This window comes from Cupressus sempervirens, chromosome 5, assembly GCF_028749045.1.
Source record: "Cupressus sempervirens isolate cs-2001-9-10 chromosome 5, ASM2874904v1, whole genome shotgun sequence".
In the NCBI taxonomy this organism is placed as follows: Eukaryota; Viridiplantae; Streptophyta; class Pinopsida; order Cupressales; family Cupressaceae; genus Cupressus; species Cupressus sempervirens.
The window spans coordinates 363,069,324-363,089,467 of NC_143122.1; the positions used below are offsets into that span (position 1 = coordinate 363,069,324).

The window sequence follows — 20,144 nt, forward strand, 5'->3', positions numbered from 1 at the left end:
AATGAAAAAAAATTGCCTGAACCTATCAACCCGAATCAGCAACTCAGACTGAATTTAATTCAATTACTTTACTTTTTATTTCCTTGTGTATCTAACAAAATTCAAATATTGACATTCCCTGACCTCCCTCTACGCAAACCTCGGGCAAACACTTGAATGATAGATCCTTTGATTCAGATTGGATACAGACTACTAATATTTTACTTATGGATGTTCCAACAAAATCAATTACAGAACACGAGATCAGTGGCGATAATATATACTGTTATACACCAAATCAGGTGATTATAAATTGTTTTATACTAATAAAATTACAGCCTGTATTAATACCCTGGGGCAAAAAAAACTGTAACCATGGAAAGTAAGAAATTTTATAAAATGGTGCATGCATTAACACATCGTTAAGTGTAGAAGAATGTCAACAAGAACAATTTTCTTATACTACTGCTGCAGCTGAAGTGATTGCAATATGAGTTTTCACTATAAGGGAGTGCAAAACTGGTCTGCTTGTTCGGACAGTCATTGTCCCTGCAAAGAACCTTTTTCTTTCCCTGGAATATGTGATATAGCAACAAAATCCCATGCTTACAAAAGAATCGAGTCTCGGAGGATATTATGATCCCAGTTTGAAAACTGCAGATTGCCAGCCCACAAAGACACGGTGAAATTTCAGAGGAACACAAATGGGCAGTTAATTGTCGCTGTAAGGAAAGACTATCACTGACACTAACTCTTTTCTCCAAATGTTGTAAGTTCAAAATACGAGTCTATAAGTTTTGATATCAAATTGGTGTTAAGGCAGTGCTAGCCTGTGGAGATACCTACCCTCAATCAGTGAAGTGAACTCGGTACAGATGAGCAAGCCAGAACGTTTGCAAACCTTGGACAACTAGAAAACCACCACCTTGGAAGAACAAGGATGTCTCTGTTTAAGATGAAGTATTATATTTAAATGAGATTTATTGTATACCTCAGATCAGTGCAACAGTTGAATATATAGACAAGCCTCCTCCAGTATTCACCCTGATCATATACCTGTTGCATTTTCAACCTCGTATAAATTAATAGTTCAACCAATGGGCTTGCCTCCTCCAGGTTACATGCAGACTAGTCTTTTGTTCAACATGGAAGAGACCAGATGATATCATAATTGAGACCACTGAAAGCCTGCACGCTTAACATTACACTGGGGATGCATAATCCCATTCTTTCTTACCAATAAATTCAGCTTGAAATGTTAAAGACTAACTTAATTCATTGAACAGCTATGCCTTAATTTTTTTCCTCTTCAATATTTGGAGTGGCTTAGTTGTCTCTGTTCCTACTATGAATGAAGTCCCATATTGAACAATCGAAAGAAATAAAAAATCTGTAATAGATAGCCATGTAAGTATTGATATTAGGTGCTGTAAATCACCAGAAGGAAAAAGGGGGCTCATCAGAAAGATTTGATCATGCATGAAGTCTAGGAATTTGGACTTAAAATCTTGCTACTGCAAGTGAGGTGCTCAGAGAAGGCTAGAATTACCCGAGGTAAATGGTATTAACAAGATTAGCATGCACCGAGGACCTGCATATCCATCAATGATCAAGATAAGAAATGACCTTGGACAAAAAATGACCCTTAAAACTATAAATTTTTATCTATTTGCAGATTCACGTGCCCTGCTTTCCAGTTTGTTTTACAAAAATTATTCATAGCAGCAAGGTAAAATGTAATTCAATAAGTGACAGGTTAAAGATGATGAATGCATAGATGAAGACTCCACCATGGAAATAAAGTTAATTCAGTTTCTGAAAATTAAGATTAAGGGACTCAACATTACAAGATAATGAGTGCTGCAGAAGAACAGAAAATTCTAGAGAAGCAGATAGAAATAAGTTAGCCCTTGATTCACAATGAGCACAGAAAACTATGACTCGTAATGTAGAATACATGTTTTCCGAGTAATCTATGTATTTTTTACATGGGTGTTTTCACGTTCCTCGATCCATATCAAGATCTGAAATGTTGATATTAAAAATACTCGACCAGTTTACTCCAGAAAACTTCTACGTGATGTTATTGTGCATCATGAAAATCTAATGATCTAGATTACAGTGTATATCAACTTGTAGGAATCTCTTCGCTTCGAAAGATTGAACAAAATCAATGCAAAACATTGTCTGATTAGATTTGGATACTTGTGAATGCTCATAGGAGAAAGAAGTAGCTGGTGAGAATCCCTTCACCGAAAAACTTATATGACACTGATGAAGCAAATTCAGGAGCCCCTGTATGAACACTCTATGTACCATGGTAACACATCCCCTTCATTTTCCAACCCTATAGGAAATGTTTCAGGGACACAAGGAATGGTCAGGAACCTGTAAAAATAATTTCATTTGGGCAGGCCAAAAAATAAATAGCCAAAATTGGAAAAATGAAGGCATTGGATGGCAGGGGTAGTCCGACGGCACACGAAGTCCCCCACAGCCCTTTAGACAACAAGCCTAAAATAGCTACGCCAACAACTAAAAAACAGAAAACAAACTCCCAGAAAGGACTGTTGCCTGACTGCTGTGAGCATCACCTAGATGCAATGGGTGCTAAGTGTTTTATTCCTTCTCATGAGATGGGGGTTCTTGTGAAACACAGCTCATGAAACATGAGTCAATGAGTTTGACTCGAGAACTACACAGTTGAATCCTGAGAATAATACCACAATATGACTTGTGGAAAATACCTCCTACTATTCAATTGATGAGCTGAAAGGGGCTCTATAATGAATGGTTGATTGGACACAATATTTTCTGAAGGTTTTGCAAATGGGGTAGCAAGCTGAGTAAGCTTTACCTTGGAGGAAACTCCTTTGTAAGACTAACTACACTTGCATTAGAGCAATACCGGGATGGGTGACCTCCCAAAAAGGCCAGATACTTCACCCTTGTGGGCATCACCTAGATGGAATGAATATTAGGTGTTTTGTTCATTCCCATGCAAGATGGGTTCTTGTGAACCACTACTCATGAAAAAAAAGCCAACGAGTTTGACTCAAACTACACATTTGAATCTTGATAGCGATATCCCAATTTGAATTGTTGTTAAAAATACCTCCTACTTGTCAATTGATGAGCCAAAAGGGGATGAGCTAAAGGGGCTCTATGATGAAAGGTTCATAAAGCACAACACTTGCTAAGACTATGCAAATAGAAGGGAAAGCTAAGTGGGCTTAACCTTGGAGGAAACTCCACTGTTAAACACTCTTGCATTGGAGCAATATTGGGACGGTGACCTCCCAAGAAGGCCCAATGCTACATTATGAGCATCACCTAGGTGCATTAAGTGCTAGGTGGTTTTATTCATTCTCATGAAAAATAGGTTCTTGTGAACCACTACTCATGAAAAATGGGTCAGCGAGTTTCACTCAACAACTATAAAATTGAATCTTGATAACAATATCACAATTTGACTTTACTATGGAAAATACTTGCTACTTTAAAATTAATGAGCTAAATGGAGCTCTATTATTAATAGTTCATAAGGCACAACACTTGCTATAGGCTTTGCAAACGGAAGAGCAAGCTAAGTGGGCTTGACCTCTCCATGCTCAGGAGTGCTTGCATTGGAGCAATATTAGGATGGGTTGTCCTCCCAAAAAGGTCTGACGCTTCACCCTTGTATCACCTAGATGCAATGAATGAAACATAGGAGAGATGGGTTCTTGTGAACCACTACTCATGAAACATAGGTCAATGAGTTTGACTGAAAAACTACTTAGTTGAATCGTGATGGCAATATCACAATTTGACTTCTTGTAGAAAATAGATCCTACTTATCAACTAATGACCTGAAAGGGGCTCTATGATGAATAATTCATAAGGCACAAAACTTTCTGAAGGTTTTGCAAATGGGGGAGCAAGCTAAGTGGGCTTAACCTTTGAGGAAACTCCATGAATAAGGGCGCTGGTGTTGGGCCAATGCTGGGATGTCAGACCTGCTGAAGAGTTTTGATGGTTCACCCTTGTAAGCATCACCTAGATGCAATGAATGCTAAGTGTTCATTGACATTCTCATGACAGATGGATTCTTGCGAACCACAACCCTTGAAACATGGGTCGATGAGTTTGACTCAAACTACACAGTCGAATCCTGATAGTAATATCGCAATTCGACTTGCTGTGGAAAATACCTCCTACTTATCAGTATAATTTTAACTCAGAAGCCTGGTCATTTGAAATGCAAATGTCCTTACTGTCTCTCAGAGTTTTGTTTCTGGTTGTAAATGTCATTGTCCTTGCTGTCTGTCAGAGTTATTAATTACATTTCTGAAATGCGTGCCAACTACAGAAATCTGAAATAACTAAGAAATGTACTAAAGGAATATTTGAGAAAAAAAATGCCCTCATGGCTTCATAGTTTTCATGAATTTCACTGTTTAAATGTATTTTACAATTTAAGATGCCATTGTGATGATATGATAAATGTCAATGTTAACGTGTTTCAGCAAAAACTATACGGATTTCCATCTCTATTTGATTCAGCCCCTCTGAAAAACCAATATCAGAATTAGCTTGTTTATTCATGAATGGACCGTATCCCTCTTGACCTTCCAGGTAAAGGTAGGGTAAAGACTTTTTTCTAGGCTTTGTAAAGCCTGAGCAAGGTTGTAACTTGTGATCTGCCATTAATAAAATGTAGGACAAGAACACAACCTCATCCTTCAAGATTTAGACCCAAGTAACACACACATGTTAGCACACAATAATTACACGACATGTCCACACAAGAACACGACCACACCCTTTTAAGATTTAAACCCAAGTAACACACAAATGTAGCACACAATCATTAGACAACATGTCCACACAAGTTACAGATATCCTCATTGCAATGAGGAGAAACTGAAGCTGTCAAGGACCCATTCTTATAATAAGCCAACCACTCAAACAATGCAATAAGTATAATATACTTGAAATTGCAGATACGTTTGTAAAAATTTGAACATGTATCTCGATTCTCTACAGACTTTCCACTTGAACAAATTATCACTGAAAAAGCTACAGATGATCATGAATCCTTGGAACATATGGAAATGATGACAAAGAAGACATACTAAACAGTAAAATACAAGGTTGCATGGATACTCGTACCCACAACCCTGGTACTCATACCCACGAACCCAAGTACCAGGTACATGTATCTCAAGTACCGGGTACTTGGTGAAGAGCAGCAGCATAGCTAAGGACCTTGATTAAGATTGCTGAATTTTTTTTCAGTTTTTTTTTTGTGTATCAGCTTGTTGTTGATCAAGCTTAATCCAATACCTAATCAGTTTGAAACTTTTATACAATATTGATTAACAATAAACTTTATCACTGTTCAAGTCAGAAGTTTATCATTTGCAATATGTCATTGTCATATGATATATGATCTTCTTGTTCCTGTTTAAAGTCTGTCTTCTCTGTTATGCATCTAAACATCTATCATATATTATTATTACAAACATATAGCAAATCTGAAACTGAAAACAATGCATTACGTTGGTAAACTTTATCAATTCTTGTTTTGAAAAACCATTGTCATGACTTATAATTTCAGATTTTCTATAAATATAAAAGTATAATTACAAATAAAGTTTGACATACCGAAGTAACCCCGTCCCCTATAATGAAAAAAAGTCATACCCGTACCGGTACCAATACCCCAAGTACCCACGTCCCCATGCAACCTTGGTAAAATACGAAGACGAGTATTCTCTTGAACACATGGTACAGAATAAACTAATCACTCAGACATCGAAGTATCATCCTGAACGTAAATGGTATTTCAATGTTAGAACTGAGTAGTGACTCAAAAGCTTTTGAATTGTTCAAAATAGTTTCACAAAATTTTCATAAGAATAAAATGAACAGGCCATGAAATACAAAAGATAAGAAAGTCCAGTTTTACTAATATTTTATTTTGAACAGCAGTCCAAAATATAGCCTTAAGAAAAACCAGATTCTAAATGTGTGATAAATGGTATTCACATCACCCAATTTTACTAATAATATGAAACTAAAAATTAGCATAAAAAAATACAAACTAAAAGCAAGCATTCTAGCATAAGTCTGCATTGGTGCTTCCATACTACATAAAATAAGATTAGTTTAGTATGAAGAGCAATTGATCAAGCCACTAGCTCCTAGCATAAAAACAGTAAAAGTAGAAAAAAAGTTTAAGAACTGACCATAACCATTCAAAATGTAAGTCCAGATTGACATTTCTACACCACAGAAATAGAAAGAATAAAAGTGACTAGAAGTTTAGCTAAAAATAAAGATGTGTATAATGATATATTTTAATTTTATACATCATTTGGGTTAAAATTAGGTTGTGAAAATCAAAGATATTAAATAAGCCTAACAAAGAACTTATCCGAGGATGAGTTTGCCACGAAGACAAAAAGGATCAAAGGCAAGAGGAAAGCTTATAAAGTTTTAAGTGAAGTGTGTTGCGTTACATATGTAAGAGAGGGTATGCCCTCTCAAAGACCCCATTCAAATCAGGGGCAAATGTGTAAGGGATTCAATATTACTCAACAGTCTATGTAATTAATATCATTTATGTAAGAAGGTATGCCTTCTCAAAGTCCCCATTAAACCAAGGGCAACTGTACACAATACAGTTGACAGGACACTTGCATCTCAGGCTTCACCGGGGGTTTTCTTACCCTGTTCTTTTTCCCCCAGTGCCTGCACTTTGCACAGGGCTAATTGAAAAAATTTATTAAGATATAAATAAAATAAAGACAAAACCCGTTTACCGATCTATAAAAAAAAGTGACTATAAGCTATAATCCTATTGGATTTGGTTAAAGCGTTTAAAATATATAATCCGGATTTACGATTCCAAACTTCTGTGAAATTCTGTTTCTCAATCTGAGTAATGAGCATCAGGCCACAAATCAACAAGCAAAACAAAGACAAGCGACCAAAAAAACGACAGCAAGAAGCCAAAAGAACATTGATCAGTCTATGCTAGTGTCATTGCAAGATTCTGATTCTCAAAAGCAAAACAGTCAGAAACTGCTCCAAACAACATACAGGAGAAACCTGACTATAACTCACCTGAGATGCCAACTTAATCTTACAAGCTAAGTTGCCGGCTCTGGCATGGCTATGGGTACAGGGTTTAGGTTTGCTAGTACAGCTACAAATATTGGGTACAGCTGTATAATATGTGTGTGCACAGAAATTACAGAATAAAAAATATATCAGATATATAAATAATTATTTAATAAATAACATTTGAATATTTTAAGTATGATACTTCATCGTTGTTAAATGCATAGTTGGCAGATTCAGCAAGTATTTGTCATCATTTTATTTTGTCAAGTAACTCGCATGAAAAGTCACCTTTTTAACTTGCCAAGTTTTTGGCATATACTCACCAATCAACAACAACTCTGCAAGTTTGACAAAAAACTCCCAAGCACATCAAATAGCACAGAACAGTAATTAAAAATTACAAATGAAAAACTACCCCTTGTAGCAACAGGAAATACATCAAGGGCACTAACAAACCCCATGAAAGGCGCAGACCCTCCACCCCACAGGAAACTTCCCTCCAAACCCCCACAAGGGTACTGCCCCTCCACCCCACTCGGGGCACTAATCCTGAACCCAACTTAAGTCTTCACTTCTAGACCTCCATTAATTATTGAGATCTCGTCATATGAGAAATTTGATTGCAATAGAGTTGAGGAATAAATGCACGTATCAACAAATTAAACAATTATTTTTTTCACTGTCATGATATCATTGATCACTAATGATATATCATATGATTAATGCAAAAATTTCAAATAGCAATATTACAATTTACAATATAACCTTCAACTTTGCAGCAGAAAGGTAGAGGACAAATCAAGGGATGTTGTCGCTTTCAATGGCATTGATCCTCAAAGCAAGTGGGCAATGCAATATAAGAACTAGAAGGACAAATCAAAGGATGTTGTCGCTTTCAATGGCATTGATCCTCAAAGCAAGTGGGCATGCAATATAAGAACTAAAAGGACAAATCAAAGGATGTTGTCGCTTTCAATGGCATTGATCATCAAAGCAAGTGGGCAATGCAATATAAGAACTAACTGTTTCTTGTAGAAAAGATGCTTCATCTTGAGAGGCAACTTACGGAGGATGTGGCTGTCGCAAAACGAACTACTAGATTGTCATTGGATAACATTGATGAGGGAAAAGAACCATTGCCTTCTAGAGCAAGATGAGGTCACGTTGCAGCAAGCACAGCCTTCAGTGCCAAGCAAGGTGTTGCAATGGAGTGCAAGGATTAGAACTTCTCCCTATCTTTTCGCTAGATCAAGGCAATTCATGAATTACAATGATAAACTAATCTCAAAACTACCAAACTATTATATCAGAATTCTGCATGATACGATTTTGTACTCAATTTATGCTCACATGAATAAAAAATAATAGAAAAAGGTGTTGAACTGCTTATAGACTAATTGGATATATTTTGTCATTGTATTTTGCAAAAGAATTTTTATTATAGAAATTTAACTTTAAGCACTTTCTGAAGTTCTTGAGTTTTCAGGGTCTTTGCTGAGCCAAAAATTTGAGGCCTGCTGAGTTTGTGCGAAGTGTGAGTCTGCCGATTATGGTTTAATAATTATAATAGTGATAAAGATAATATTAATTGTGATTGATAGTTTCAAACCTAAGTTACCGGACCCCTATATGTAGGCCGAGGATACTGGTTCCAGTGTGAGCCTGATTTCGATTCTGCTCAGATTCCAGCAGGATTCCAAACAAGAATCCAGATTCCCATCCAAAATCCTGCTCGAATCTGCAGGAATTCAAGAATGAGGCTGTCCAAAAATGGGCCCCGCATGCCAATTTTTTATTTTTTTAAATCAAAAAGGCATCAAAACCCTAATTACAACTAGTAAAGCATGCATTTGGTCATTTGATGATCATTTATTCATTTCTCAAGCATTTTTCACCATTTTTGCTTTGTTCTAGCTGTAGCATTTTTCTTTGAAGGCGTGTGCTACAGAAGACTAACTATTAAAAACTTAATAAACATTGGGGAAGACAGATTTAGAGGTCACGGATAAGTGAATTTTCATTTTGTTTAGGTTTTTAATGAATTTTTCAAGATTTTTTTTTAATAAAACAAGTTTCCCTTTAAAGTGTTTAAAGAAGTTTTAAATACTTTTTAATACTTTGAATGCATATTGAAGGGTTCTAATGCATAAAAAAAATGATTAGTTTTTACTTTTTTACAATAATGTATTAAGTTTTCTTTTCCATTTTAGGTTCATTATTCAAAGTTAGACAGAATGGATGGAAGTGCAAGGGGAAGCTCTAGTTTAGTTGTTGAGGCAACCCCTTTTAAAATTGATGCAGATTCACCGCTTTGGCATCAAACAAACATGATTAAGGCACTGCCTGATAGTGGGAGTTATATTTGGCGGTGTAACCATTGCAACATAGAGCATTCCAGCTCGTACTATAAAGTGAAACATCTCTCCATCCACCACAGGAAAAGGAATGAAACTTTGCAAGGCGAAAGATGTGAACAAGCTGCCAGATCATTTAATCCTGCAATATGCTAGTGAACAAAACAAAGCTGATAGGAGAAACAATAGAGGAAAGATAGTGACTACTCCATCCCTGCCAGAGGAGCTCAAGGAGACCTCCTCATGGCTAGGTAAAAGTTGTTGGCCCACACCCTTTATTGCCAATGCCACCACTTTCTGAACCACAAAATGTTCCACAGGAAAGAGGTGCGCAGGATGTTGCCTTCGAAAATGAAATGAGAGATGTTGCTGATCAAAGTATTGCTTGTTGCTTATACGCAAGCGAGCTTCCACTCAACCTTGTTAGATCACCATATTGGCGGGAGATAGTGATTAACCTTTGCAAGGCATCTGCTGGTTATGTTAATCCTAGGCATGGAAAGGTACAAACCACCTCATTGTTGAAGGACAACACCTCCACAGAGACACAATTGAGAGTGATTAAGGATACATGGATTGAAACAGGTATATCCATCATTACTAATGGATGGAGAGATTGCAAGAATAGGCCTTTGATCAATGTTATAACCATGTACCCTAATGGGGTGATGTTCTAGAAGGTAGTGGGTTGTGAGGGGTAAGTGAAAGATGCAAGTTTCAATGCCAATATCATCATGGAATCAATTGAGTTGGTGGAGGCTGCAAATATTACCAAGTCATAACAAACAATGCTAACAATTGTAAGGCAGATGGTGCTATAGTGGAAGTCACATATAATCACATTTTGTGGACACAGTGTGCAATCCACTCACTAAATTTAATCATGCAAAAGATTGTCACTCAAATTGAATGGGTCAATCAAATTTACGTAGAGGCTAAGGAGATGCAAATGTATGTGACTAATCATCACATGACACAAGCCATAGTTGGGACCTTATTTGCATTGGAGTTGTTGAAGGTAATTTACATTTGCTTTTAGATTTCATTTTTAGTTATTAATTTTTTATTTAATAATAAAATTAGTTGAACTAGATGTATGACATGGTTTACGCCATCATAGGTTGTTGAAATGTGATTTGCATCTCACATGGATGAGTAGTGAAGCTGCAAGAGGCCTTGAGTGCTAAGGAGGCAATCAAACAAGGGAAACCCCCAAAAAGTAAAGCATTGGTCCTTGATGATGAAAGGTGGGATCACGCAAAATATGTTTTAGAATTCATCGAACCCACCATGAGCATAAGGTTTGTTGATATTGATTGCCCGTGTTTGATAAATTTATGATGGCATGCACACCATGATGGAGCACATAAAAACAATAATAGTGGGCAAGAAACATACAAAATACATTTTTTCAAAATTATGCAAAAAATTAGTGTTGACCATTGGAACAAGATGGCCACCCCCTTACATCTCCTGGCATATGCTTTGTTGCTAAATTTTTAAAGCCAAAATATGGTTTTGTAGCCAACAAGATGCCACCATATAGAGATGCAAAAGTTGCTGGCTACAAGGATGCATTCACAAATATTTATGATGATAATGAAAATCAAAATATTATCCTCGCCAAGTTTGCCCAATTTGCAAATACCTATCATGACACTACCACTCTTAATGCTCAATGTAGGATGGATGTTGATGAATGGTGGTATATGCATGGTCAAAACTCCATTTGCTTGCAGCCTCTTACAATTAAAGTTCTTTCCCAAGTATGTATCTTTTTAAATTACTATGATGTTGTCATATTGAAATTAAATACTGAATGTATATCTTGAATGCTAACTCAATAGATTGCAAGTTCTTCTTTGTCTAAGCAAAATTGTTGTTCATACTCCTTCATCCACTCAACGAAGTGCAATGCTTGGGTGCCAAAAAAGAAATGGATTTGGTCTTCATATACTACAACCTTCACTATTGTCATGTTACAAGGAATTGGGATTTAGCCCTTGAGTGCATGTTAAATTTGATGTCACGATTGCACAACTTGCCCAAGTCTCTATAGATGAACAAGAGGCAATTGTTTCAAATGAAGTTGAAGTGAAACCAAATGTTGACCTTCATTCCTATAAAGATAATGAAGATGAATTGACATATTAATTTTTAAATATGAAATATGGCTTCTAATTTAAATTTTCATCATTTTGAGACTTTTGATATAATCATATATGGTATTTTATTTATAATTTTATTGGCAATTATGAATTAATCATTTTATGAGAATTGCACTTCTAACTTATTATTATTATCTATTTTAAGTTTTGAACCAATAATGAATGGACATTGACATTTTTACCTGTATGAATCCAAAAATTTACATACATACATAAATAAATAAAATTCTTTAAATGGTTGTAAATACACATGGCGAATAAGAACCCACCCGAAAAAAAATTGAATCAAAAATTGAAACTGAATGTGCACCGGAACCAAGATTGATACCTAAGTTCAAAAATATAATGTTATGTTATGTATCATATATGATCATGACTCATTAGTTAATACTAAAATGAAAATTATTACAAAAAAGGGGTAAACCAATGAGAAAAGAAATTGTGAAATAGGTTTTTCTTGTCAACTACCTCTATGTATGTGCACCTTTTAAGGTTTTAAGCATTTTTATAAGTTGTTCTAATGTTAATAAATATTTTTAAATTGGGTTTTGAGTTTCTTTTTTTAATCAATGGAGTGGTTGTCCATGCACCTGAGTACAACAAGGCCCCACCGTGATTGCTCCCCAATCGCTCCTATCACAAGATTGATACCCAAACTAATTTAGTACAAAACTAAGACCCAAAGGCATAATCTACAACTTAGCTTGTCATAGTCCACCGAGTTTTATGACAAGAGAATGGGGGTTTCACAGGCAGAGGTACAAAAGGGCTAACTTCAATACTACACGAGGATGGTGGCAGATTGGGGTGGCAAGGGGTGTGTTAATAATAGATATACATATAGTACTTTAACACCTAGCTATGAAAAAATGTGTAAGAATTACATTTTAAGGGAAACTTTAGCAAATTAAAGAAATTGCAGAATCGCAAATACTAAATACTAAGGTACAAATTGTATTTGTCAAATATGATTGCTAATTATGACCAACATTTTATCGACAATGATATTATCATCTACCATTATTTATATAAAACCGTTATGCGTTGAGAGTATCCATGCATGAAAATACAATTGGATAATAAATTGTTGGAAAAATATGATTATAGCAATAAAAATGGAAACACAAACATAGAAACCCAAATTTTTTATTGGGGTGGTAGTGTGATCAGCAATAATGTATGCAATAGCAGCTACAAAGACTCACAAATTGCACATTTAGATTTGCAAATGATCTTAAAATGTCCTTTGCTCAGCCAAAATTGTGTGTGATTGTGATTTGCTTGCAAACAAATAAAAAAATGAATTTAAAAAAAATGTTTAAAGATATCTCAAAGATGTTTGGAAGTGTTTGCCATCTCTGGATATCCCGATGGCAATTGCGAGATGGTGAGGGGCACTCCATCCTTGTAAACCATAACCTAGAGACATCATCTTGTAAATGCAAGGCTCCATGAGGGGAACACATTGCGCGTTTCACTAGTCTTACAACCATCCACAAAAAAATTAGCAAGAATGGAGAAGCATATTCACATTGTGTTGCAGCCTAGGATGCAATCTCAAGATATTAAGAATTTCAAAAACAAATTCTTATTTTTATTTCAAAATAAAAACTCAAATACCTTAGATAAAGAACATAAAAATTAATGCCTTCATGGAGAAAAAGCCCAATATCATGTTTGATCCCCACATCTTGTCTATCTATATTAGTCAAAAATTCGGAATAAAGTGAAGATGGTAAGAATGGATTTCGTAATGTGGACATTGAAATGTAGAGGAAACAAAATAGAACAAGAGTTATGCTCTATACATAGTTGGACCTCCAATGGAATAATGGCATAAAAACAAATGACAAAAAGGAAGAAACTTCTTACTAACCAATAGCTTGTTGACCCAAGGAAGAAGCTTCTTACCAAACAATACCTTGTTGATCTAAGCATTGTGCTTAAGATAATTCATTGATTGAACACCAATTGTGCAATCCATAAACATAACCTTGTGGCATCTAATGCCTCTTATCATATATGACCTATGCATTGGTAAACTTAAAGATTTTGGACGGAAGATGTGAATGGATGAATGACATTAGATCTTTTGAAATAGAGGGATGGGGTTGATCCAAATGTACTAGAGAATGAGGGATGACAAGTGACAATATGTGATGGGTGCACATGATTTGGGTAAGAATTGAGAAGAAGGTTGAAACTTTTTTGAAATCTTGTCAGTTATTGTAAAGGAAATAAATAAGTATCATGTATTTCTTTAATCTATGGGAAACCACTAGAAAAAGGATTGATTAAAATAAATAAATGTGGCAGACATTAGAACATTAGATGAAAGATTGAGTTATTAATTATTTCAATTAATGTTAGAATAATGGTTAAATTGGTTATTCAAATAGTGATGACTTATTTAATGTTAGAACAACGATTGAATAAATACATCGAAAACAAATCCATATGGATAGTCCTAGTGTGGTGACAATGAAAATGCAAGTATGCATTTTCAATGTCCACCACCTAAAATTCTCCTTAGATGCATTCTAATAAGTAAAAACTATCATTCCATCTAAAAATTGCTTAACAATACAATGATACAAACATAAAAATGATTTTTAAGCTTATATTTTGTATAAGAAATCATTTTAAGCAAAGAGCATTATCAAATAGTATCAAATTTAGTAGATTAAATTGGATAAATCGAATCATTCAAAGTAAAACCTTGAAGTAAAATCTTGAAGAGACATATTATGTACTAAAGTCAAATAACATACTGCAACCAAATCTAGATGTGGTGAACAATAACACACAAATCCAATTAAAAACCTTAACAACTCTGAAGTAATGTATTCCTCTACATCACAACCAATCAATGTATAGTATACCAACAATGGGAGTTTATCAATTCAAATAACAAGAGATCATCAATTCCTCTAAAGCACAAGAATAACCAATAAGGAAGTCATTGTGTTTGTCAAATGCTTCTACAAAGAGGTAAATCCAAGTGCATGGATGTTTTTGTAATCTATGCATTTGAGAATTGTCAAAATATAAAGATGTTGTATAAGATATAATCAACCATGTGGAGGTTTGAAGTTACAGCCTTTCAAGTTTTGCAACACAATAGATCTTTAGTTCATAACATAGCCCACAAAATGCCACACAGTTTCAAGATCCCACCATGTCAAAATAGCTTAATTGATAAAGAAATAATTATAGCACCAAAAATTGATCTACAAATTAAATTGAAATACTAAAATATACCCATTTTTCAAAAAAATATGTACCACAAAAACATATCCTCACATTTGGACATTTTAGAGATGTTAATAATTGGGGAAATGTTTGTCTACTATAACACCACCACCAACAAGATACCCAAGACACCAAAATCTTGGGGATGGCAAGGTATCGAGGATGATAAGAAGTCCCAAGGGCTCCCAGTGTCCCCTAACCATCCTAGGGACACCTGGCTCTCCCATGGCCCCCACTTATAAACTATAATTGTTAACAAAAAAAGTGATAAATTTAAAAAAATGACATTTGTAATGAAAGTTTGTAAGCTTTCACAACCCTTAATTGAGCTTGTTGGAAGGGACTTTGCTCTTCAACCACACCCTGCATCATGGCAAGGAGCGCACTAGAGGTACTGCTCCTTGATCGTACTGGGAACCCTGCGAAGTTTATTAGATTAAACTTCACTTAGTATGCTAAAGCTTTATTTGCCATTCTTAAACTTACTCTCCAAGTTGTCAGTTCGTCTGACTTGACTGCTAGAATCGGGTCAGATATGTTTTGGATTCAAATTCAAGTACTATATGTATTTGTGTCAACCATTTGCCACCTCCCCACTGCCTTCCCCCCATTGTCCCCAAAATTAGGCCCTTGGTCTCACTGTCCCCAAAACCCTTCCCCTTGGTCGAAAAACTTCATGAAACTATCAATAATCAGATTTTCAAAAAGAAACAAAACCACTAGTTTGAAAGAAAAGGTATTTTAATCACATAGAGATACAAAAAGAAAATAAAGCGAGGGATTTCCCTATAAACTTTGGAATATATTTTTTATGTTCATATTGCCAATTACATTGCATTGCACAATGTATAGTGCATTTGTTTTATATAAAGTCAATCTTACAGACCAAGTACAAAATTACAACAAATTGGATATTGTCAATCACTCTTCTTGCTACAAAGAGAGTTGCACTAGGACGTTGTCTATAATATATATTGATGATGAATGTATAGGGTGAACATGTTAATGCCTCTACTAATCAGGTCAACCAAATCACTACTAATGTTAAGCCTCCCTAAGAATATAAAAACACTATGGATCAAAATTAGGGTTTTCTCATCACTTGTGTTCCACTCAAAAATGTAGATTGATCTCATCAAGCTCAAATTGTTGACCTTCCTCAAATGTTTAAAATAAAATAATACAATGACAAGGTATATAGCAACTCACCTACTAATATATGTGGCCTATCCCACTTTGCCTTAAAAAAAAAACTAAATGTAACCCACTTCCAAATGCAGCAGCTGAATAACCTGAGCTAATTTTCAACATAAAATGTCATTTCATTTTATTATGCATATTTAAAATTGTTGTAAACTTTATTCTATTATTGTATATATAAAGTAAATACAATTTTAGAAAAAAGGGAATGTTTAGTTAAAAACACAATTTTCAAGCCTACTAATGAGCCTAGAAGGTCTTACCTAGTTCAGTCAGAATGCAAAATGGCAAAGTGGGAATGTTCGGTGAAAGGATAGATCGAGGTGAATTTCAACAGGGCATCAAGGTGGAACCATCTGGTGCAAGATTTGTGGCAAAAAACTCTATGAGAAATATAATTACTATATCAGCATAAAAGCTCAAGGCTGGAACAAATAATGTAGCAAAAAAACAAGCGGTGTTTGAAGCAGTATTAATGGTAACGAAGCTTAAATTGGAAAAGTTCATTTGCAAGAAGACTTGATGATTATAGTGATGGCAATAATGCATAGAAAGGCAACTGTGTGGAATTTGAATAAATTTACTAAACTAACTTACGATTTATTAAATTAGTTTCAATTCTTTAAAATTCCTCATGTCTATCCATCAAGGGATCAGGTGGTGGACACCCTTTCCAAGTGGGTACTATTATTTGGGATAGAGAGAAGATATACGCCACTAATGTGAGCAAGCCATTATATTTTTCATATTTGCAATGATTAGAATGCCGATGGGCCATTTAGAGCAAAGCAGCATTAAATTTGGAAAGTCATTCCCAAGTTGTACACCTTTAAAACACAAGAGTTTCCCATTAACTCATTTGTAAGGAGAGTTCTAAAAGGTTGTGGTCTGCGCAAAGAAAGGTTGTGCAAAAAAATGACAACAGACTTCACAATGACTACTATGAAACAACCAGTGTTCTTGGGCCACGTTTCAAATGAAAGGCTTACAATAAGTTAAGATAAGATAAGATAAATTTATTAATGTCCAACAAGAGACCAACAAAAGGGTCCAAGGGACAGGAAGTACACAACCAAGGAAACAATAAAAAACATGGACACCAAATAGTGTCATGGAAAGAGCAAGCAAGAAGCAAAAGAAACAAAGGAATTAACAACAAGGCAAGGACTAGGGATCCTTCCTGGATTGGAAGAAATCCAACACTAAAGGGTACAATCTAGGGTGAGCAAGGGTCCTGAGTCGTTGTTGAGAACTGTTGGAGGAGTGTCGCTGACAAGTGAAGCCACTACGAGGTCTCACAGATATGGAGTGACCAATGCTGAGATGGCCGCTTCACCCCTCGCCTTGAGGACAAGGGCAAGACAAAGACAATGATGAGCTGGTCCGAAGCTTGTCTCTGAGAGAATAGGAGTTGCAGCATGGTCGCGTAGCTACATAGTTTCTCTTGCGTAAAGCATGAGGCACCTCTACTCCGTGTAGGCAAAGAAAGTCGTGAGGGACCTACACTCTCTGAGTAAGCAATAAAATCTCCCTGTAATCTCGTAATAGGCAGGCAAACAAAAAAATGAAGTGGGTCTCAATCTCGGCCTCAACCAAGGTAGACAGGCAACAAACCCAATCCTCTCTATCCAAGTGGTGATCAGTCTAGATCCAAAGCCAATGGGAACCAACTTTGAAGGACCCTAGAGAGATGCGCAGGGCATGGCACCAACATCGAGACAAGTAGCTAGGGCGAACAATAATTACATCACAGAGATCCAAAATGTGCTCGACATAAAAGGCCATCCTCAAGCGTAACCTGTAACCCCTCAATGGGGTTGCACCAAGACATGGTGATCTATTGTTTATAGATATCAAGTCCGACATGCCCTTTCAGCTCCTATTATAAGAGAAGGAGGCGAGCAAGAGGAATCTTTAAATTTCACAGCCATGCTTCTCTACAAATATTGGATATCATTTTTGGAGAGGAATTTATGAAAAATTAGCATCATTATTGTGTAAATGCCGACATCATTTCGATGTTCTTGCCATGGGGACTGGAATTAGGCACTAAGGTAGAAGTGGAATGGGCAATGCAGGAGTACATGGCTGAAGAATGAGTGTTCGGGTTGAAGGCAATGTTGGGCATAATAGTCCTAGTTAAAGAATTCAAGGACAAATAGGGTGACAAGAGAAATGTGGGAGCCATTGAGGGTGACCTTCGACCCTTCATCGTCTAGAAGGAGCGTCGAATGGAAGCTTGGATGGAGTGGGAGTCTCTCTTGGAATTCTTGCAACTGTGGGATATCTTAAGCAGCATTGAAGCATACACAAACAAGTGGTGAGGGACAGTACTGACCTATGAACCCAATGCATCTATCAAAGGTGGAGGAAAAGGGAAACAAAATTATTTTCCTGTGTTGAATGCCACCTTTCAATGTTTCTTCTTTTATATGTTGAAAATCAAAACTCTCTTTTGATGGTCTTGATTAGTCTGGTTTCTAGGGAGCTGAGCCACTATCATGGCATTTTTGAGAAAATGTAGAAGTAATACTTTCGTCCAAAATATTGCAGGGAGTGTGGTCTGTGGAGTTCAGTAAGTTATTTGTAAATGTTTCAGAAATAGGGAGGAATCAAAAAAAAACTCAGAGGCAAGGCTGACAATATAGTAATCTACAGACTGTATGCATTGATCCATCGAAATTATATTTGTATATAAAACCATTTCCCCAGATTAAAAAAATCACAATTTTCAGAAATAAAAAAAACAGCAAAACTGCACATTTATGATTGCTAACAATTCCTTATCGCAATTTTTGCCTCTATAAACATAATTACTCACCAACAATAAATTTACCATGTTCCCCTTTCCCTTATGTATGCAAGTTTTGAGAAAATCAAAAACTTTACTTGTAGTACATTGCCTAAGGCTACTCGAGAAAAATAATCTAATTGGAGAAAACGTCTCCACAGTTCATGATGGCAAAAGAATACAGACAACGTGGCTTAAGTGCATAATTATTTAGTGACATATAAGGGGTGCTCACACCCATTCCATTGAATGTGCATATCCTTGCTCCACAAGTACAGATTACTGATGAATTAATGGCTTTAAATTTGAAATCATGTTTAACTTCGATTCAATATATTTACTTGTTGCCTGTCTGATGTTATGTCTGCAATACATTGCAATTAGGCATACCTCATACCTGGACATCACGATTTCAAAACCACCATGCACAATGCCTGCACCAAAAAATCCTATATACCTGGACACTCAAATTTCAGTACTATCATACACAACATCCACACCAGCAACCCCTGTTTATTTAAATATAGGCCACCAAGCCATAGTTTGGTTATTCTGTTCTTCAACAACTAAATTCTCATTCTTTATGAATCTAGTCATGTTCAATGAGGAGACAGGTTACATTGGCTCTTGTTCTAAACTTAATAGTTAATACGAGGATGAAGTAAAATACCAATTATGCCTAGATCCAATATCAAAGTTGAACCAATGCAACTTTTGCACTATCATATGACACATACTTTTATCATGAATTCAATAAATAAAATGCTCAACCTTCATTCTATGGCCAACCAACTCTTTAATTGTAGGCCAGAGACACGGGAGCAAATATTTGAAAAAAATATCACAACTTGTTATTATTAAAAAATAACTAAATAATTGATCTACGGAAAACAGAAACATAGAACATAACTCAAAAATGAAGGATGTCTAAACCTTACTACACAGGTTCCATGTGAAACAAACAACTAAATGTATCAATTTTGTTATATTGATTATGGTTATTTGAAAAGCAGACACAAGTAATAAAACCTTGAAAAAAATTTAAGATTCAGTAAAGACTAGATGCTACCTGAAAGGTAAAGATCCTGCCCATGCAAACAAAACAAAAAGTCATGTTATGTGGAAAAAATAAACTTCAAGAACAAGAAATTGTATGTGTGTTCATGTGCATGCAAACATCTATAACAAGAATAAAATGATCAATGTCCCTCATAACAATCAAAGAAACTTTAACGAGCAAACAAAATAATACTACCAACAGGTATTCGCTGAACATCTAAATAAAGC

At 35.6% G+C, this 20,144-nt stretch overlaps 1 long non-coding RNA gene across 1 annotated transcript; it reads right to left on the reverse strand.

Annotated features, from left to right (window-relative positions):
- Positions 1-369: 369 nt before the first annotated feature.
- On the reverse strand, positions 370-11,563 carry LOC149556239 (uncharacterized). Its single transcript, XR_016364649.1, has 2 exons — positions 826-11,563; positions 370-633 (listed from the first exon to the last, which is right to left on the reverse strand). It is a non-coding gene; the product is annotated as an uncharacterized LOC149556239 (long non-coding RNA).
- Positions 11,564-20,144: the final 8,581 nt, after the last annotated feature.